The sequence below is a fragment of the Xiphophorus hellerii genome, chromosome 4 (assembly GCF_003331165.1).
Source record: "Xiphophorus hellerii strain 12219 chromosome 4, Xiphophorus_hellerii-4.1, whole genome shotgun sequence".
Classification (NCBI taxonomy): domain Eukaryota; kingdom Metazoa; phylum Chordata; class Actinopteri; order Cyprinodontiformes; family Poeciliidae; genus Xiphophorus; species Xiphophorus hellerii.
Window position 1 is genome coordinate 9227284 of NC_045675.1, and position 23137 is coordinate 9250420.

Genomic DNA, 23137 nt, shown 5'->3' on the forward strand with positions numbered 1-23137 from the left:
GAAATCCATAGTTTTCAGACTTAGCTAATCATTAAATCATATAGATTATAGTATCAAATGAACAGGAAGGTGAAGCTGGAACATTATTTAACTAAGGCCGCATAATGCCTTAGTTAAAACACATTATGACCAGCATACAACATTCTCCACTATTCATGCTTTTTTAAACAAAATCACTTGTGAATAACTTTAACTTTGTACATTTGCAATTTATTCCTCATATATTTATTCTTCAGAATGGCCAAAAAGCATTGTCTATAAAAAATATTTAATAGCTTTCTAAATATTTTAAAATATGATGGAAAACCACAGTACAACAGGTTTCACTGTATCAGTGCTAAAGATGCAACATCCAACACCTGCAGGAGAGACTGGTCCAGTGCCTCTTATACAAGTTTTCCATATTAGAACCAACGTGATCCTGCTGCGCAGAATGACATGAATGATTTGGCCTCACTAAACAATTTAAAAACCTAAAGTAAACTAATTACTGCTAATACCACAAGTTTACATTTACTGTGCATATGGTGGCATGCAAAGGTTTATAATCCACACCCAGCAAAGATTAAGGGTAACTCAACATTTGCTAATTAGCCTTAATTGTAAATGAAACCTGGAAGGCATCATTCATTACAGCCAAGTATACAGTGGAGCTTTATGCAAATGATACAGGCCGGTGACATTTAGGCAATGAAGAGAGAACCTCCTCTGTTATTTCACATATTTTCAAGTACATTTGAGGTGTTTTACTCTTTGGAGTCACTTTGTGTTATTTATGAAACAACAAAAAGGAGCCTTTGATGTTATGCCTCCAAATTCGCAGCAGAAATAGTCATAGACCTGAACCGGTGTGCATCAGTAAAGCCAATATTGGTTGACAATGACACTGTTTGACCATCTGCCTCTGGAATGTGGACACACTGTGCTACAAAGAGACTGGAAAAAAATGGCATTCATGTGATACATCCAAAATGGGGTTCAATTGCTGACCCCAAAAAAATGCATAGGCCCCAACCACATAATATGCCAAAGTCACAGACTATCCCCAAATCTTTTGTGAAAAAGTTCAACACACTCACATTTTTAAGTATGTGCCCGTTGCATTTGATTATCACACCATTTTAGAAAAAACATAATACCTAGATGGAGGTAGTGTTTTGGTCTTTTGTTTATGGCTGCAGACAGCTGGCCATATTTTATGGAACAGCTGCTGCTTTCTAGCAAAATTTTTTTTTAAGAATGTCGACCACCAATTTGTGACTTTAACTGAAACACACATTGGTTAAGCAACAAGACAGTAATCTAAAGCACATCTCCAACCCACATCTGAATGTCATAAAAATAACAAAACTGAGATTTTGCAATGGCCCAGACTTAAATCTGATTGAGATGCTCAAAAACCTTAAACAGGCCATTCATGCTCAAAAACCCTCCAGTTTGTTTGAATTAAAACAATTCCAAAACTAATACATGAAAAATTTCCTCACAAAGATGTAAATGTATCTTTGCCAACCAGTAATAGATTTAGGGGTAATTACCTTTAAATATGTAGCCTGATTGGAACATACCACTTTTTCCATTAATAAATGAAGTCAAACTTTGTCAAAGTCATCCTTGTCTGACATAAAATTTGTCAGGAGCAAATGCCATCTCGCAGCAGTACATATTTTGAAAGGGCTTGCTGGGGAGATGTTACTTGTTCAGAGTAAATTAATACTTTTGATATAATAAAAGCAAAATGTAGTCTTATAGGGGCACAGGCAGTGTCATGATCAAAAGACAGAGAGCACACTTTAAGCCTCTTCACTTTCCCTTTGTCTGATGAAATGTGAGACAGATAAGGGGATAATATTACTATTGGCAACCTGTCTCAAAGCAAATGGACAGCTTCTGATGTTTGTGGTTTTGAACAAAATGAATCACTTTATCTTTTTAGGAAACAGCAGTGTGGGCAGTAGGAACCCCAGGAACCGTCTTTGTGTCTCCAGTGTTACATTTTCATTACAATGATTTAGTAGACATGTTCGCTCAGAGGCGCTCTCAGTGACTACAGCTATGAAATAAGCTTCAATTCCAACATCAGCAGCATCAGAGCCTTGTGTGCCAAAGTAAGAGTTCAGAGACTGCAAGAAGCAGCCAGAGGGAGCTGTGCAGGGAGAAGTGACATGGATGAGTTAGTGGAGGCTGATGACTGGGCAGGAGGAAGCTTTTTAGATGTTTCCATCCCCGTTCAAATGGCAATAAGTGAAAACCTAATCCCATAACAGTCCAATAAAGTACCGTTATGGGCCTACAGCTTCTCTTCCGTGGGACCCTTTTGATGAGCTGCTAACGTCCATGCACGGATCAGAGAAATATGGGAGGGAAAAAAACCACCTCCATATTGCATTGTGCGCGCCACAGTGATTGAATCCCACCACAACAAGTAAAAGCAATAAAAATCAGCAGGAGTGATGCCAAGACAAGGATCACAACCCTCTCTGAGTCTATATCCTGCATCTCCGAGTGCTGGAAAAGGTCAGCTCTGTTTTCTCGGGAGGCGGTTAGAACTGGATCGAATCCAAGGCAACTGGCTTGGAGAGAGCCAGTGGAAGGGCGATTCATCCTGACCTGGCATCAGTCTTCTCTGTGTGGGTGCCATTCACAGTCTTAGGTCATCTTCCCTTCAATATGTGTGTGTTTGTGTCTGCCTGCCTGCCTTAACAATCCTTATAAATGTACTGTTTAATATGCACACAAATGCACATGCACGCTCGCGCAAAGGAAGCCATCTGTTGAGATGAGTCATTGGAGTAATAAATCTGGCTTCACCTCCTCCCACAGCGGCCATCTTTTCTAAATTTCTTTAACAAAAAAACTCATTCATATCACATTGATAGTGCGCGAAAATGGGAGAAACAAAGAAAAAAAGGAAGGATGTTTGCAAATTGGATCATTGCCATGGATTCAACTGATGGATTTTTGGGTGATATTGCAATTTCACCAGAGGACAGGATTTATAGCGTTGCTCTTTTACATTCCCATCGCTGGAGACTTTCAAGAAGAGGTGCACACTGCGGTACAGAAGGATAACTGCCTCCCACACAGATTTTCTTTAACGACGAGCTGAAATGCCTTCAAATATTCATAAACATTCCGATAAAGAAAAGTTGGAGTCATTACCACACCACTACACGAAGGACTCTAATGACTGTGAGGATGAAAGGCGGAAAGATGGTTGGTGGCTGAGCCTTTTTTCTGGAATGATATCAACTGTTTAAAATGAAGAAGGCTCCAGCAAGTATATATGTGTTGGAAAAAAAAAAATCTCTTTTAATTAGATTTTTTTTAGTTCTAATTTTATGAGCATCTAAATTTTAGATTTTTATTAGCACCAAACCATAATCATCTAAATTAAAAGAAAATGTTTCAATGTATCTATGTGTACATTGAATCCACATAATATGTCAGCTTCAAGTTTTAATTAAATTCTTCAAATAATTACTTTTTTTCGATGATCCTCTAATTTCTTGAGAGGTGCCTATTAGAACTGGCACTATTAAATCCATTGCTCAACAGAGCGAGACTTTTATTTGGTTCTTTGTGTCCTTCTGCCTCCCACACAGGCTGTGAATGATAATGAAGCAGCAGGTGTATCGCTTGGAAATATTTCTGTCACTCCTCTAAAAAAGTCTCTTCTTACTCAAAACTTACAGCTATCCAAATAAGTCAGTGTCTACAAAAAAATCAAACACGCTGCAGTTGTTGGTGATATCTTAAGCCACATTTCTCCACATGTTTAAACAAAATGCAGCAATAGTCATGCATTTGTAATCACTCCCTGGATAATTGAAGTCAAAGCACTTTATTGCGAGGCAAAAATGGAATTTACCAGTGAACACGGTCACGGAGCAGAAAATTAGACAATAATACCAGGATATTAGAGTGAAATTGAATTCTCAGAGAGGCATATAAAGCCATATGAACGCACTCTCTGTCAAACTCACAATGGAAGGTCATAAAGTTAAAACATCTAACACAGAGAACTTGTCTTTTTTAGGAGTGGAATGCGGGGGCTCTTCTCTGCACAGGTGAATTTTTGAAACTGCAGAGAGAAAATATTAGCATTAGACTGACAGCAGTGCCTGTGATTGTATGCAGACAGAGAGCGGCTTTGTGATCTTTGTGTCTGGGGTTTATAAGTGAAGACTACTGTCAATTCTAAGGCATTCTGAGGGTCCCGTGAGGAGCCGAGCCATGGTTCATTTACCCTCTGTCACGCAGGAACCCACGCTAGATCTGATATACAGAACAGCGTTTCAGAACTCCTTGTGTACTCCAGTAGCATGCAATTTATTTGACACCACAGCTAATCTGAATGCTCCATCTTATTCTACGAGTGTTATCTGTGAAAGCACCGCATCTGTTCTTAGCTGCGACGTGTTAACGCCCTGTGCACACGATAAATTGCCACCTCCTGCGAGCGGGAGATAGATTGCAGCTCTTTCATGGTGAGAAGATCACCTATATTACCAAAGCAAAAGGCCACCATCATATAGAATGAACCCAGCCGCCCATAGAAGAGGAGCTGAGTCCAGAGGGGGAGAGCAGTGCTTGCCATAAGGAAGAAAATAATATACAACTCAGAGGTTGTTCACCAAAAATTCCAATTAGAATTTGAAATGAGTTTTTCTATATATATATACAATATATATATATATATATATATATATATATATATATATATATATATACAGTACAGACCAAAAGTTTGGACACACCTTCTCATTGAATTCAATTAGAAAGTGTGTCCAAACTTTTGGTCTGTACTGTATATGTAAATATTTTTTTTCCTTTGGGATACACATCCTTTCGGATAAGTAAGAGGCAACACAAAGATTAATTTAAAGTGGAACCAAATCAAAATCAAAATGTGTTGTAAGGTTAGCCTTTTAAACAACTTTAAAAACTGCCCGTCATTCTGATCATTCTTAGCAGTCTGCTTCAGCTAATTGTATTTTAAAATGAATCTCAGGGACATAAATAGAGACTTTGATTCCACACTGGAAAATATATCATCTCAAAAAAAAAGAAGATGAAACCAGAAGTTGACATACACTGAATAAAATGACACATGCAACTTTTTATTCTCACTCTCTGAGGTTAAATCCGACCAAATATTTCTTGTTTTAGGTCAGTTAGAATTATAAACAATATTTTGTTTTATAATAATAAGAGAAGGAATCTTTCAGAGATTGATGTATTTCTTCAAAATCAAAAGTTTAGAAACCAAATTATTCCTATCTCTTAAAACAATTAGCAAAAGCCCAGATGATGATGTCATAGCTTTGGAAACTTCTGACAGATTGACTTACCCATCAACCAGGTGTTATATATAAACATCGGGTTTCAACATAATCAGAATAATTTACTAACGAATGTGCTATGCCGAAGAGAGATGACAAATGACATTTTAGTTAGCTAAATATTGGGACATTTTTTCAGAAAAGAAATTACACTCCAGAGCAGGTTTGATTTCATAAGAACAATGACCCTTAACATACAGCCAGAGCAATAATGAGTGTTGATTCAGGGGTGCTAAAGAAAGATGCATGCAACATTTTTCAAATTTGTAAAATTAATTATGTCTTATTTTCTTCCCAGTTCCCAATTATACACTACTTTGTTTTGGCCTCTCATAAAACTCCAACAAAATGCACTGACCTTTGTGGTTATAAGATAACAAAATGTGAATAAGTTCAGAAAACATAAATACATTTGCAAGACAAAAATGTATGAAAAAGTGACACATTACAAAAGCATTTACTTTTTACCTTCTTTAGGCAGTAATGATTTCCTGCCAAAGAAAAAGGGAGCAAATCCTTTAGTGGATTAACTTTAAATTACAAAAATTGTCTTTAGGATAATTTTCATTTTGACTGTTAAGCTGTGGCCAATTAGAGATGATGAGAGCGCTTGGCCAATTCTTCTTTACAAAATTGCCCCAGTTCACTGAGGTTTACCGGAGGTTTTAATTCACAGCTCATTCAAAGGACACTAGAGATTGTGTGAACCTCAGAACTATGGATCTGAGCTTTTAGGGCACCCTGACATTTGTTATACACCTTTTGGATTTTGAATCCGGCCTGAAGCACCACACCTCTCAAACTACACTACTCAACAGGGTGAGATGACAAGATTCTGACATCTCACCAGATGGAGAAGATAAGTTGGGGTGTGCATTGTCTATTGGTACATTTGCAATATTGAACACACATTTTGTGGGTGAGGTGAACAAATATACGTAAAAAACAAATCAGAACTGAAACAGGATAATAGATTTTTCCTATAATTTTACATTCATTCCAGCCGCAAATAGCAAAACAAAATTTAGTGTGCGCAGTGTGTGTTTTCATGTGTCTGCTTGCCTAGCTGTTGTGCATGCGGGGTGGCTGTGCAGTCTGAGAGGTAAAGCCTGTGATATTGGGCAGCAGCCCTCCAGCTTTCAGCCCCGTGCTGTGTAAACAGTCAGAGCAGTGGGACAGACAGAGATTGCCACCACCTGCGGCTCTGCTGGGAGCTGCTGCAGAATGAGAGTTGAGTAAAGAAAAAAAAATGTGGGGGAGGAGACGAGGTATTGGAGAGGAGCTGAGTGGAGGGAGGTGAAGAAGGAGCGCATAATTACATGGCAGAGTTGCACCTCATCTCAGCTTACTCCAAGATCCCCTTTTCTTCTTTTCCACAGGGTGCACACACACCCCTACACACACACTCCACCTCCTTTATGTCTTCATTTGAGAGAAAACAATCCATCAGACAAAGGTCAGTCTACCACACACACAATTGTGAGAGGGACACACACATACGCACACCCCCGCAGACAAGACAAAAGGAGCATCAGAAAAACCAAGGAACAGTAGAAAACAATGTTTCTATCATTTCCCAAAATTAGTAGTGGATATTTTTTCCCTCTGTTGATTCAGAATAAATTCAATAATGTAAAAACACTGATACTCCAACCTTAATATATAAATTTAGCTATTTTAGCTTAGAGATTCTTAGGAAAAACATCAAAATATGAACAGAAGGAGCCTTGTAGGGAGAAGAGCAGTGAGAAGGCCCTGCTAAATGAAAGTGCTGCGGGGGTGTTTGTGTCAGGCTCGGGCCCACCACCCGCAGACCTGCCCAGGCAAAGCTGGCTCTGACTCGTCCCTTTGAAAAACCAGCTTGGCTCATGCACAAGTCTCGCCAATCGATGGATACTATCTTAGTAGACAAATGAAATAAGACTCGACTGTTTCGCTGTCATAGAACAAAAATTGATTCTATTTGTGAGGGATTTCCCAAAGCTGTACACGCAATACTTATGGGAATGTCAATTTAAGCCTACAGAGAAGCAGAACAAAGCAGGAGGGAGACCTTAAAAATCATAGGACCAGCAATGTTACAAACAAGATATCACACAAAATGCTAAAAAGTAAAAGGTGTAGAGACTACATGGTATTGTTGCACTGTAATGTTTGCCTTTATTTTGGTTTATGAGGAGTTCTTTAATGGTCTTGTTTGTCGAGATAGACTGAATTTTGACTGTTTTCAGTTCTTCCTGTTCCTAGCTGCCATACAGTGAGGGAGATATTTATATAAAGTGTGTGTTTGATTTATTCCAGACAAGTATGGCAGCTTTAGACTCGCTCCTGTAGGAGAGAGTCTGTGTCACTTTGTACGAGAGGAAGAACTGGGTTATTCATCGTTTCTTTGTATTGTCAAAGATAAATAAACAACCAAGAGAAGAACAACACTGGTCAATAGTGTAGTTTTTCTACTTCAAACCAATTTTTTTTTAAACTGTAGTTTTTATCAGATCATAGTTTGATGGCACATGTGACCAGACAGGAGTCACCATTAGCGTTGCTCTAGGGTCCTAGCAAATTTGCAGGTATAACACTATGGTAGAAATGAGAAAAGTGTGAAAGACATCAAAACAGACAACAAACATATAAACATATAAATAAAACATATAAATAAAATAAGTACAATGTCAGTGTTGGACACTGTACCCTCTGGAACCACATGGTGGAACCACTGATGGATTGCATCCAACATATTACATCACTGGCAAGACAACATTGTACATGCAAGGCAATTTTAATCAAAACTGGGGGAAAAAAAATCTATTTGAATCAGATAAGCATAAAAACTAGAGCATTTCATGTTTCTTGCCTTTTCATTTTTTACAGGTACTTTTTTTAAAGTAATTTTTTTGTTCACCATCTTGTTAGCTTGAAGTCCAAAAACTAATTTCTTAGTTTTTTTAGGATGCACACAGACCTGTTAAAAATAAATAACGGTGCTTTATATTGAGAACATATTGCATTGTGACACACCTTTTACAGATGCGAACGAAAGACCCTGGATAGTAAAGAGTTGTGACTGTCGGCTCCACCTTATGTAGACATTGCCCTCTGCACAGATTGGGGGAACCGTTCTCATATTGAAATGCTGGCTGCTCTGTTTAAGTTAAATAAGACAAGCTCAATATCAAAATGTCATTTTACTGAGCTCTGGTGCAGCAGAAACCAATAAATAATGTTCAAAATGACACAAAGCAATCCTACATTTTTATTATGAATATGAATATCCAAAGCTATATCTTGTTATTAAAATCCTTCTGTCCACAGACAGTGCTTCATATCCCTGAGATAGCCATTTTAATATCCTCATAATTTAATATCCATAGTAGGACTCATTTTATCAAACTGCCTGAAATGACTCCCCACAACTTAAAGTCAGAAACAGCCAGTGTAGATGTATTGCATTAAGTGACACTCCTGAATAATAATTTCAGGGCAATAACACAAGGATAGGATCTCAGTCTGTTTCTCTTTATCCACAAGAATGACTCATTTTTCATACTAGCAATGACAAAGAATGACTTTTCAAAACTGTCCAAGATGAAGGGAAAGCTGATGATTTTGCACCTAATCAGAAGTATTTGACTATGCAATCTTCACATATCCTTTCTTGTTGAAAGTGCATCTTCTCTCTTAAAATCTGCCTGTTTTAGGATTAAGGGATTTGTATTGATTTCATCAGTTTGCAGTGTACAAGTAAGAATTTGGACACACTCATGCATTTTTAATAGGCAGGTTTGTTGGAAACCACCTAATGTGTCTTTATGTTTCCTCACACAAATCACAAAAGTCGTTTACATTTTGTTTAACTAATCTTACAAGGCATTCCTTAACTAACATTTATTTCACTATCTTCATAGTTTGTGTCATTTTTTCCATTTCAGAACTGTCCCCTCCATGAACTGCATGACAATCTACAGGGAAAAAGACTATATCCTTTCACTATTACTTCAAAGACCCTCGCTAAGTTTGAGTTGCTTACCACCTTATTTTAATGAACATTACTTCTCCCAGCCAGCCTCTAACCTCAAAGATGATGTTTTCGACTCTCGTTTCATCTTGCACAGAAAGACTGATTTTCAGTTTTTCTCAGTTGAAAAAAAAATCCTCAAAGTGTGGTTGTGTTATAAAACTTATGACCCCTCAAACTCAAACACACATAGAGAATGCATTTACTTTGTTGCCAAACTAAACGTCCAGTCAGTGGCCATATGTTTTCCTATGGACAACTTTCCTCTCAGCATAATTGATATGGTTTAGAGCAGTGGTGCCCAAAGTCGGTCCTCGATGGCCGGCATCCAGCATGTTTTAGTTCTCTCCCTGGTTTGACACACCTGGATCCAATGATGGCTAATTAGAAGGTCTAAGAAGAACACTGACATGCTGAAAAGGTTGTTATTACCACCAGAGAGAGAACTAAAACATGCTGGACGCCGGCCCTTAAGGACTGACTTTGGGAACCACTGATTTAGAGTATTGCCGAGGAATGCTATTTTGAAAGATTTCATGACACAAATGTTCCATAGTAAGCACAACCCCTTTCTTCTGATGCCCCTAAGTAAAATCCAGTGCAACTTTTTTGCCTTCTGAAGTCACCCAGTTAATACAACGGCTCCACCTCCAAGCCATGCAGTTGTTTTGTGAAAGCCTTGTTAGAGAGCATAGCTGAACAAACAGCATCATAAAGACAAAAAAAAAAGAACATCCCAGACAGATCAGCAATGAGGTGGTTCAAAGGTTTAACATGCAAACGTTTAAGGTTACATATGGAAAAGGAATTAGCATAACTGTAAACCATCAAATCATGGCCGTTCACCTAAACAGATAGGAAGGACAAAGACAGTTTTAGCATGAGAAGGAGCCAAGAGACTCTGGATGAGCTGCAGAAATCAACATCTCAGGTAGGAGAATCTATCAACAGGAGAACTATCAGCCATTCACCCCACAGAACTGGCTTTTACAGAAGCGTAGCAGAAGATTAAACAGAGAAGAAGAAGGGGCTCTACTCAGATCAGACCAAAACTCCCCTTTTGTCAGACAGAAAAGCTGGTCAGAATTTATAAAGAAATGCATGAAGAAAAACACAGATCAGTCATGGAAGAACGTCCTTTAGGAGCTGCAAAAGACTTGAGACTGAAGTGGTGATTCAATGTGCAGTCAGATAATAGCTGTAATCCTACAACTACAATGGAATAGCAAAGCCCGTCCATGTGGTAAAATGATCCAGTCCAACTTCAGACGTAATGCTACTCAGATTCTGTAGTAAGACTTGAAAATGGATGTTAATGGTTAACGTTCTCCATAGGCCTGTCGCGATAAACAATAAATCAATTAATCGTACGATAAATTAAAACTATCGACCTCATTTTAATTATCGGCATTATCGTCTCTTCCGGCCTTTTTCTCTTTCTGTTAATGACACCGAATGAAAAAAGGCTCAACTCCAGTGCTCTCCACTGACCCTCCCTTCCTCATTTTACTTAGTGTAAAGCCCAGCGCACACGAGTTGTCGGCCGATTGTCCGCCCATTTTCAAAACCTGACAGATCACACATTACCCGACAGAAATCCTAGGTCGATCTGGTTCGTTCCTGCCCTGTGGTGTCCAACAATGGGCACAAAATAATGGCTACAAGTCCAGTGAACTAATTTTAAAATCATGCATTAATCAATGCTTTACTACAATCTACCTGCAATGCATGTGGCTAGCGTCAGTCCTGACCGAATGAAAATCATTATAACCTATTTATGTCACGTTAACGAAGAACAGCTGGTTTATCAACTGCGGTAGCAATTTCGCTCCAACTCCTCCCTTTGTCATTTCTATATTCTTTGCATGTTGAATAAACATTAATGTTGTTTCCACATATCATCTCAGATGTCCGCTGGACTTCGGGTTGCGCCGTGTCAGCTGTTTGGGATTCCCCTCCGTAATTTCCCCTCAGAAAGCGCGGAGGAGAATCCGCGCTTTCTGCTTGGCTACCTGTCGCATTCGACAGGCTGCGTTAAGCTCCCAGTCGGGGAAAACCCCTGATTTAGATCGGAGCGGCAACGACAATCAACCGTAACACACCACACAATCTTAGAAAGACCAACGATCTAAGATTATTGTAAGGGGAAAAATAGGAGCAAAATATCATGTAGTGTGAACTATTGCATCAGGTAGTGGGATGTGCCCATTTTCTCTATTTAAATCTAATTATTACTGAAGGGCAACATAGTATACAGACTTCATAATTTGCACTCTTTTGGTTGAATGCAATATTTATTTCCACTTTGGCTTTATGGTGTTTAGTTTTTTTTTTTCAAGTGAGTTTTTTGTTAATGGAGACTGAGAATCCATTTTATTTTTGTTTTTGGTTGTTTTGTTTATTTTGTTTATCAGCTCAAGTGTTTAGTGTTCTTTTGAAAATAAAGTGCATCTATCTTTGGCAGGAAATCGCATGCATTATTACGTCATTTCCATTAAATCAGTGTAAAAAAGTCTTCAAACAATATTATCGTTTATCGCAATAATTTTTGAGACAATTAATCGTTGAGCAAAATTTGCTATCGTGACAGGCCTAGTTCTCCACCTAATCTGAGGAAGCTTGAGCTATTTCTCAAACAGAATTATCACGATTTCAGTCTCTAGATTTACAAACCCGGTAACGTTATACATTAAAACAAATGCAACTGCTATTAAAGCAAAAGATGGTTCAGCAAACTTTTTGCTGATTAGAAACTGATTATTTAGATTTCACCTTATATTTCACAGCTATACACTAGGCTTTGTGATGGTCTAACATGTTTAAAATTAAGGCCTTTAAGTGTAATCCAGGCTTCTTACTTCTTTGACACTCAAACAATGACTGCATAAATTAAGCCCAATGAAAGAAGATATGATGAAAAAAGCAAATGTCTGAAAGACCTCAGAAGTGTTGAGTGCCACTAAAAAGATCCATCAAAGATAATGATTTTCTCCAATTTCAAAAGAACGGAGAGTCTGGAGAATGGTCTAAATTGTGACAGAACAGCTGGGTAGAAACTAGGGTTTTTAATCAAAGTACTACAATATTGCATGTGTCCAGTCATTTGGAGCAATACCCGAGGACAGACTCTCGATAACAGCAAGAACACGCGGCCCTAAAGTAGAAATTACCTCTTTGTATAACCTAAGTCACAGTGCACGTATAGGAAAAACTGAGAATTTAGAATAATCAAGAGTCTCGTTCAAACAGTTAAAGGTCACTGACTTGAACTGGTGAAAAGCAGCAGAGCAGAAAATTAAGACAGGTGGGACAAAGGCAGGAGGAGATATCTGAGCTCGAACTTTTGCCACTTTATACCCAAAAAAGTTCAGAACTTCTTCATGCATCTCAAAGGAAGGCTAAATGCATGTAGTTTGTGGAATATTGGAAACATTATCATTGGTTTTGAAAATTATACAAGATTTGGCAGTTTGACAAAATGATAACTAACACGTATTCTTTTCCTTTAGCAACTTTCACAGCTGCCTTATAATAATGGCAAAAGTCCCTTAAATATTGAATTAACACTTGAAGCTCATCCCTTCTCATACTAATGGTATGAATTGATTCATTCAGAACTCTGGCTTAGTTTTAGGCAACCTGAGTTTCACTGGATTCACACAGTTGATTAAAGTCTGTCAGGTGGAATGAAACCAAGAGCTAAAGTAATTTGTATTCTGACATACAATCTAAGGCATGACACATTTTTGATTGAATAGGACGTGGAACCTGTCCAGAATTTACCCGATTCTCACCCAAAGATCGCTGGAAATAACCACCAGCCCCCCAAGACCCTGCATGGATGAGCAGGTTTAGGTAATGGATGGATGGATAAATCTACTAGTTTTCCTTTTCTTTGGGACATTTTCAAATCAAATTAAGGCACAGACCTTTGGAAAAACAGAGGAGGTAGAATTTTTATCGAGTTAACCTTCTTTTTTGCATCTGGTGTTGGATCCTTTTTGTCAACAGCAGTTGTCACTTTTTGCTTTCTAGCTTTGAAAACTCCTTCACCTTTACTTTACATGTATGAAATATTAAATCAGCAACTTTTTTCTATTAAATGTATCATTTTGAAATCAGAAAAACATTCCTAGCAACTTAGGTTTTTTTGCCCTTGATCTACTTTGTTGCAGTAATCCACAAATCAAATTAATTTTATCTCACTTTTTAAGTTGTTTTAATTGCATTATATAATTAATGTTTAATGAAGCTATAAAACAAAATTGAAATCCCATAGAATTTCTTGGTACAATTTATAAATCTCCACACTCGTGGACCTCGGAGCCTCAGCACACAATCAGAAGATTTATGGGAAAGATGATTTGGAAAGTATGCATCAATTATTGATGAGAAGAGACTAGATATAACCTTAAGGACATGAAAACAGAGTTGGTGCAATTTATACTTTAACACATTTCTGAGTGCATTATATAAACAGACTGGTTTTGAACATTGTCATATTTTAGTAAAGTAGAAGAATAAAGGCAATCCAACACAGTGAAGGTAAAAAAAGATCTATTAAATTGTTCAAAATTAATTAATTATAATAAATGTAGGAAAATGCTTTTATATTATTGTCGATGTACTACAAAACCCATGTGTTTCTGGACTTTTTAAAAAATTGCACATTTACATAGTGCAATAAGTCAAGACTGCTGTTCTGCTGAGGTTATACTTGCACGGATTTAACACCTGCTAAAAACATGGATTTTTAAAAATCCTCATTTGTAAGTCTTGAAAATAAAAAAATAAAAACATCTATATAAAAGCATTTTAAACTATTAAATACATATTTATATAAAAGCAGATTATTACAATGAAATTGCAGTACATGTGACACATCACAAATGTGAAATTTCATACAAAGAAAACAAAAACAAAGTAGAATTTTGATTTTAACCATTTTTCACAAGCAGAAACTAAAAAGAAATGTGTGGTCTCACTGTCTTGATGAATCATGTGAAATTTGAATTTTCTAATTTACTCATTTATGCAAATCCTTCTCTTTTCTTCATCAGCATGTTGGAAGATGATTATGACATATTTTATTAGCCAAAGTAAGGAAATGTTGGTATAAAGTGAGAAATCAAAGGTGGCCAACGTATTGTCATTCAGCAGTGTTTCTCATATCAAGATAAGGAGCAGCGTTTTATCCTCACAGGGCAACTAGCAGACAGGATTACTCATTAGATCACACAGGAGGACACTAAGGAGCTCTCCACACTGACGGGCCAATAAGGCGTTCAGTGAAGCAAGCTGGGTGCCACTCAACTCACATCACACACGCTGCCCAAAACTGTCAGTCCATTATTGGGAGACAGCAGCATGTTCGGTGATTAGGCTGGGTAATGGGGAGTGACTGCCTCTAGAGGCTCTGGTTAGCTGGAGCAGTGTCCGGGTAACTTGCTAACAAACCAGTGCCCTGTGCTTCCTGCACATACGCAATGAACAGCTTTCCAGAGAGTCGTTTGTATTTGTTCCATTCCCCCATGAAGACATGCGTTGTGCTGTTTCACATTCAAAGGTGGTTGATAGGATTAGAATAAAGCCGTGATTCATTTCCTGACTTTTGGCACAGCCACTTGACAGTCTCTGGGGGTGTACAAAGCCTGAATTATACTGGAGATGCTTACAGAAGGCAGCTGTTAATGAAATAAGAGCTTCTCTGAACTTATGTGCCCTTTAAGTTTCAGCTGAGGCTGTTTGCAGATGTGATGTCTAGGCTTCTATTATCGAACCAAGGTTTATGCACAACATTGTTTTATTTTTCCTTCAGGATATACAAACCATTTCTATAAAAACATAACTTCTGGCCCAAAAATATTGAGATGGTGTTGCTGTAGAAGTGGCAAGGCCAATCACAATGCCAGTTTTCAACAATATGTGGGGAATGAAAATATTTAATTTGACAATAAATCATATTGTAAAAGTATTTATACTCCTTGAATTTATCTGTATTTTGTTACAAACTTTAATGTATGCTATATGGATTTTCTCAAATAGATTATCTCAAAATAATGCATAACTCTAAACTGAAAAAGAAAAACAAAACAAAACATGATATTATGAACTTTTTATGGTGCATGTTCTGTAAAGGCTTCAGAGGTTTGTTAGCATTAAAGAACTTACAGTATCAAAACCAAGGAAGAAATTAGACAAGTGAGGGACAACATTCAGGTAAATTGAAAAAAGAGCATTGTTGCACACCGGGTCTTCTTGAATCAGACAGTTATTTAGCAAAAATACAGTAAGTTGGCTAACAAAGGTCCATCTGGGAATGTTCAAAAAATAGCCTAAACAGCTATCTGTAGAGACTCACACAGAGAAAAAGCGGCAGTTAGAAAGTTTTATTGACCCGAAGTTCCTTGGCGCTCAGACACCGGCAGAAGACGTGAGTGCTGAGAATCGCCGTGAGCTTGGATGATCGGCTCGGGGCGAAGCTCAGGGTACATAATTGCAACAAAATTTCATTCCACAAAAGGATTAACTCAAAAGGATAAATGCCTATGCTCAGTCTCATCTGTAAAATATTTGGAAAACAGATTATCCCTTGCATCTCACTTATCATTTCTGCACTATATTCTGTTGATCTATCACAGAAAATCCCAGTGAACAACACTGATGTTTGTGGTTGTAACATAAGAAAATGTAAGAAAGTTCAACAGCACTTATGCACGTGAAAGATGCTGTATTTAATCATTTTTTACAGCATTACAGGATTTTCAGCATCAGCAAATTGATGCATATTTTAATCGAACACAATATGATTTTGGAAAAAGGAATACCAAACAGTTTGCAAAGGTGTTTGTTTAATGCTATATACTGTAACTTTCCAGTCACATTATATCGACTGATGATATTTTCAGAGCCTGTGATGCAGGAGTTGAATCTTAGATGTGCAAAGAACGAATATGATGCTTGATGCTGGATTTCATTTTGCCCCAGAAGAAATCCTTTTGGTCTTTGTTTACTACTTCTGAAGTTGTAGTGATTTCAAAAAGATGGAAAAGTCAAGCAGCTGAGCAGAGCAATTTTATTCTCATATGAACAAAACTAAACATTCACACCGTTATTGAAGAGGTCATTGGTCTCAGATTTGTCATCACAGTCCTTTAAATGCAGATCAGAGTGGGATGCTGGATTAATAAAAGATAAATACAGCCCTTCTAATTTATGAGGATAGAGCTGAACAAATTTTCAAACAAGTTCTCTGTCCGCTTAAATTACTTTGATCCCTAATCATTTCAAAATTTAACACAAGAAATTCTACACACGTATACACTTCGTTCTCCATTCTCAGATCAATTAAAATTTATACAGAACCGACCCGGAGAGCAGCCGAAACACTCCTGAATTTTCTTTGAGTCCCCCTTCAGGGCCTGCTGGAGTTTTTGCTGCATATTATGTACTGGTCTGTTTTGAGTCACCTCTTGTTTTTGCAGAGTACAACAGACTCAAGCCTGAGAAAAATGCTGAAGGATATCAGAAGAATGAAAACTTTGAGGGGCAACTGTAAAAAACAACAACAAAAAAACATAGTTCACGTTTTGTACTGCTTTTTAAACCTTTAACTTGGTTTGAACTAGATGTTCAAATGTAGTTTTGAAAGAATTTGTCCATAGAACAACATTTTAACTTCATGTGGTTTCACTAACTGTTCCTACAATGCTTTTAACTCCTTTGAAATATTTTTATTTTTTTGCGTATAATGCTCAACAAACTGAGCAATGTTCCAACACACTGGGTTTATCCTACGGTTCAATATATGTATATTGTATTGTAATATATACCATCTATGTTCTAGTTTAGTGTCCCTAATAAGCCTTCCAGAGAAAGAAGAATGTGAAGGTTTCATTTTAATTTATTGATGAGCAACCCATGCAACAAATTGCTTTTTCTTACTTACATTTTGGACAAGTAAAACTAAACTTTGCAGGTGCTTTGAAATCTCTTAAAAGTTAGTTTATCAAATCCCTGAACATGTCAGAATGTCTTGTCACTGCTGAGATTCACTAAGCGTTTTAACATAGAGATAATTCTCCTTTGTAATTGTCAGCAGTTTCCAATTTGTAATAGTAATTTAGTCCTAACAAGTCAATTAAGGCTTAACGAGCAAATGCGGTTCTGCGGCACGCAGTGACTGGATGCCAAAGTACTTTTAGACAAGTTTTTTCCCCAAAAAAGCAGTGAAATACAATTACTTTAGCCAAAATATATATAAATTATTCCCTATGTTTTGTTTTGTATTTGGTGTTAACTTAAGGTAGAGACACAGTTTATGTCAGATTTTGTCATTTCTAAGACAAAAACCACATGATTTTTACAAATAGTCACGCAATTCTATTCAACATCAAAGTACACTGATGTTTTGTGCTTTTGCCTCAAATGTTCAATGTACCAGCACATTCTCTACTTTGATAACGTGCTGACAAGCCCTTTGAGAATCTGCCTCCTCCGAGGTCCTGCCTTCTGTTCCCTCGTACTGTTTGTTTCCCAATCCAGGCTCAACTGTGGGCTGCCAGGCACTCCTCCCTCCTCACTCTCTCCTGCAGTAGTTCCTCCATGCTGGATGCAGGCCCAGCTCTGCCAAGCTTAAATAATGCGTGCTTCTCTCTTCCATCTCTGCTTCTGAACAGGGAGCAGTCGCTACACCTGGAGACCTAAGAGTCCTTTCAGCCAGTTACATCCAGGCGAACTGCATCCTCATCTCCTGCTTTATTTACCATCCTCCTGAATTATTCAGGACAATTTAGCCCCGCTTCAGTCAGCTGGAGAAAATGACAAGCTGTATTATAAGTCAGGATGCCCTTAAAAACCTGATGAATAATACACTGTAAGAGGAATTAATCTCTTTAAATAAACATTTGGGTGATTCATTGGGAGGCAGCGCTGTGGGCCAGAAGAAAAGAGACAAACATGTTTGACAGAGGCTGCTCTCCTTATCGTGTTTGCATGAAGGGGGAGAGCCTGAGGAGCTGCATTGTTTGGTCAGAGGGGAAGCTAATATCCTTGTGTATGACAGTGAATCAAGCCACAAGCTGAAAAGTACAACTTTGTACTTTTTTTTTATTACTTTGTGTGCATAAGCCTCTTTGGTGATTAATATGGCATTACGTATACTGTACATTTTAACAGAAAGAGCTCTGTCTTTTGGATTCGTGAGCTGGTTAGATAGGAATGCATGCAGTGGGATTAGATGTATAATTTAACTTCTTTCATTTTATTATTTCAGGTAAAAGATGAATTCTTTATTACATGCCCTGCAGCTCTGAGACGCAAGTCTCCTCCCCAAATAGCTAAAAGGTACTGCGTGGTCCCATTTCCCTAAAACCTGTCTCTCAGGGAAGCTGTTAAAGAGACAGCACTCTCCATCTGTCACTCAGCTGAAGCAAACCTGAAAAATTCCTCAGCAGTGATTGCGGGCTGATAAATATGTCTTCAGCTGCCCATCTTTCCTTAGCTGCCATCCAATTTATTTAGCCTGTAATTGATTACTTGCTCTTCCACGCCATGTGAGTTTAATATTACAGTTAGGGATTGTGTCAAGCACGCTGTAAAACCCCTATTCACTTTACATTAACCTAGAGCTGTGACTTGAAAACAGATTCTGGGAAGCTGAAGTGCTGCTGACCTCATTTCCCCACTTCACAGTTGAGTTTTAAACTTGTGCTTCCACAGTCAACACCACTGATACCAAACCTAACATTATCATCATATTTGGCATGGTGACATTTGCAGTGTCCCTAATAAATCCAAACACACACTACTGCTGATTGTGTTATGCCTGGTTTAGTTAGGAAAACCCTTGAAATAGCCAAACGTCAAGCATTGCTTGTCAATAATTGCCTATATTGATCTTCTGACAAGATATTTCTTTGAATAAGAATAAGTTATTCCAATCTAATTAAAGCAAAATGAGACAAAACATCACTTGCATGTTTCAAAGTATCCTTTTCAAGATATTTTTATCTCCTTTTTCCTCTGTCTATATCTCTGGTATTTAATTGTTTTTCTGTTTTAAAAAAGAGAAAATGACAGAATAAAAACTCTAGCACAACCTTTGGGTGGGATGCTTACATCCACTTCAGGCACAAAACTCTGAAACATTTCTACATCTTGTATAGCCATGAATTATTTGATGTACCTCCAGTTCTACTTGCACAAATTCAGCCCTATTATGGCTTGTAAGCCCAGACAGGGGTGAGGAAGCCCAGTTGTTATGCATGATTATGCAATAGGCCACATGTAGAAGACCTGTATTGCTTTAGTCTTTCCTTTTGTAAGACAATGAAAGACAAGCTCATATTGGGCAGGAAAATGAGCTGCAAAATACCCAATCAAAGGGCAAAGAGTCAGGAAGCAACAAGCTGAACCTGCAAACAATACAGAACAATAATTTTCCACATAAGTATAAAGGGCTGAGTTGGTAAAAAGGACAAAATGAAATTCTGAGGTGCTTTGTGCATAGGAAAAAAGATTTGCTGCACTGCATACATCAAAGTAATCTGGGTACGAAAAGAAATATGATTGATGCAACCTTCTCAGATCTCTGTAGGTTGGTAAAAAACTCCTTGTGCTTTACACAACTGAGATAAGCTCTATGCTACATTTTTAAAATGTATTTTCCTTTGCCAGACACAGCTGGCAAACTTTTCTCTGAACTCAATTTCCACTCCCCGCAAATTTTCTTCTTTCATACTTTCACAAACAGACTGAAGAGTTAAGACATGTGTGTTTCATCGCTAAAGCTATGGCTGTTGTGTGCTGATGCAGAGCTTTTGATCTAATTTATAAATAAGTAATGCATGATTAAAGTACTTTAAGTTCCGTCTGAGTTTCTAGTACAGCTTTTGACACAAGGGCCAATTTTAATATCTACATGGAAGCAGATTGAAGGAAAAGAAAATCTAATGAAATTATTTAAATATTTGTGTGACGTAGAGCATATGATTAAATAATGTGAGTTGAAAAATCATCAAGTGGTTTGATCAACTATATTCAGTTATATTTTTTTTAAGTTGCTACTTGTGCTTTAATCTTCTCACCTTGCTTTTCCGCTGTTACCCAAGCTGCAAATGCTTGTGGAGTGTACTAAAGCATTTTCTTCAAAACCACCTGTTTTTCCTTCTGCTTTCACTGTGTGTTGGTATCTTTTATGCCTTGTACTAAATTAATACGGCTCCCACTGCACACTGGTGTCTGTCGGTGGGAGGCTGCTTGGCCGCTGTATTTAAAAGTGAGTGAATGCAGGCCAGAGCCACCTGCCAACAGATAGCAGTTATAAAATGCACCCACTTTGATTAAAAAGTTTGCCACTGAAAATCTATAAATCCTCAGTGTGTTTACCTGAACACTGCCAGCAAACACCATATGCCACAGAAAATTTTTCTTCAAAGCTCTGAAGAAAAAGTAAAGCGTGATGAAGATTGAAAAAATTAAGAAAATCATTTCAAAGCAGAGCTATATTTTTGGTTTAAGCTAAAATGATTTGAATGTTTTCTTGTAGTAATAAGAGCCTATTCGAATAATCAGTCTTTGATTAGACATAGACCAAGGTAAGAATGGCTTTCACAAGTATTTACTCCATTTGAACTTTCCGCATTTTGTATGGGAATTAAATACAACAGATTACATTAAAAGAAGGTATTGAGTATTTGTAAAGTGAAAGGTAAATGACACATGGTTATGTAAACTTTTACAAAGAATCTGAAAAAGGTGAAAAGAATTTGTATTCAAATCCTTTTAGTCTGATTTCAATAAATAAAACAGTGCAATGATTTACCTTTAGAAGGTACCTAAATGGTCAATAGATGCAACTTTATCTAAAGGAAAATTTTGCTCTGCTAAGGCTACAGAGATTTGTTAGAGCAAATTAGTGTATTGTAAGGAAACCTGGCAACAGATGAAACAGTTCAAAGATAAAATTGTGTAAGTAAGTATGTAGGAATGAAGGGAGGAGAAAGGAGGAACATGCAAAAAAAATGTTGTGTTAAAGTTTAAAGCAGGGTTTCAACATAAAACAACATTTCAAGCTGAGTATCTCACAGAAATCTGATCAATGCATCATCTGAAAATGGAAAATGTATGGGACAACTGCAAACCTAAAAGATATCAGGACAAGAGAGCATGAATCACCAGGAGTAAAGAGTAAGTACATTTCTATGGCGTGTTACATACATTTTTACCTTCCCATGTTTTTAAGTGTTGTTTGACATTTTAATACTGTTAAATTGTGCATTTCTGCTTAGATGCAGTATTCTGGCAAACATGGCAGAATAATCTGTACCTATACTCCATACACAAGTCCAATTCTGTTCTGCTACCACCTCTGACTCAGAGGTGTAATAATTACTTCTCAGGAATGAGCATTTGTGGGACTACAGAAGTCATGTGAACGGGTTGATTTCTTTTTTAAAATCCTGGACAGCTTTCTTGGTTTTCGCTGGCATTGCTACTCTAATGAGATGTCATTAGCTGCAATGGCAGCTTAGCATTAGCATCATTTAAAGGTCATAAGGCTTTTACTGAGAGGACGCCCCCCAAGGCTGTTTAGGTTAACAGGCTTAAGATAAGAATGAAATAGAAAACGGCTGTTTGTGAAAAAAATGGAAGGATGGTGGTGGAATATAGCTTGATTTTTCAACTTTTTAAGGAAAAATAATTTAACTTAAACATTTTGAGATAATCAATAACAATAAAGTATGTATTAGGGAATGAGTTCGATTTTTATCAATGTAAAAAGTAAGGAATTTCTTTGTATCCTGCATTAAAATAGAAATCTGTTTAAAAAAGGAAATATAATGCAATACAGGATTAACACAAACAGTGTGAAGGACTAAAGGGAGATTTTGGTTGAATAATGTTTAGTAAAATAATAACAAATCAAATGAACAAATGATTTATACAAATGAAATAGTATAAATAATGTTATATTTATGGGGGCATAAAAATAAAATGATTAATTAATTAATGTAATAAACATAAACATTTACATATAATTATCACCTAAATATGTAACACCTAAGGCAAAAAGAGATTTTAAGAATAAATATGTATAGTTCTTGTAGGGTGTGTAACAGTGATGCATATATGATAAGTTATTTTATAGAGGTCTAAATTGCTGTGCAAACTGCATAACAGTGATATGAACATTGTGTTCATATAAAGGCAAATAAGTTTTTAATTAGAGGAAACTGTATATTTTATGATGTATTATTTGGATTAGTTAAATAAGTTATACGATTTAGTAGTTAAAATAACACTTGCTCATACTTTTTTATGAGCAAGTGTTATTTTGTAACTATCCGTTACAGATAGTTACAAGATTGTATTACAGATAGTAACAGATTGTAACTATCTGTTACAGATAGTTACAGATTGTAACCATCTGTAACTACTAAAATAACACTTTTAGTAGTTACAGATTGTAACCATCTGTAACTACTAAAAGTGTTATTTTAGTAGTTAAAATAACACTTGCTCATACTTTTTTAAAGCAGATAATTAGTGATTTTTATTTTTGTTCATATTTCATGTGTTCTTTCAAACATAATCTCAGCTATGAAGCAGCATAACTTTGTTGTAGATTAATATAATCTTCTGCACGCTTGCAATTTTTTGCTTATTGACAGAAAATAGTTTAAATGCTTAAAGACTTTGTTCATTCATTTGTTTATTCAGTGCAAAAACATGAATATGTTGAAATAAAATGAGTAGTTTTGACAATATAGCTTAT

The 23137-nt window shown here is 36.9% G+C and overlaps 1 protein-coding gene across 1 annotated transcript in view; it reads right to left on the reverse strand.

The window, feature by feature from the left end:
- chst8 (carbohydrate (N-acetylgalactosamine 4-0) sulfotransferase 8) overlaps positions 1 to 23137 on the reverse strand; it is a 181550-nt gene that overhangs the window by 37140 nt on the left and 121273 nt on the right. The gene's annotated exons all lie outside the window — the stretch shown is intronic.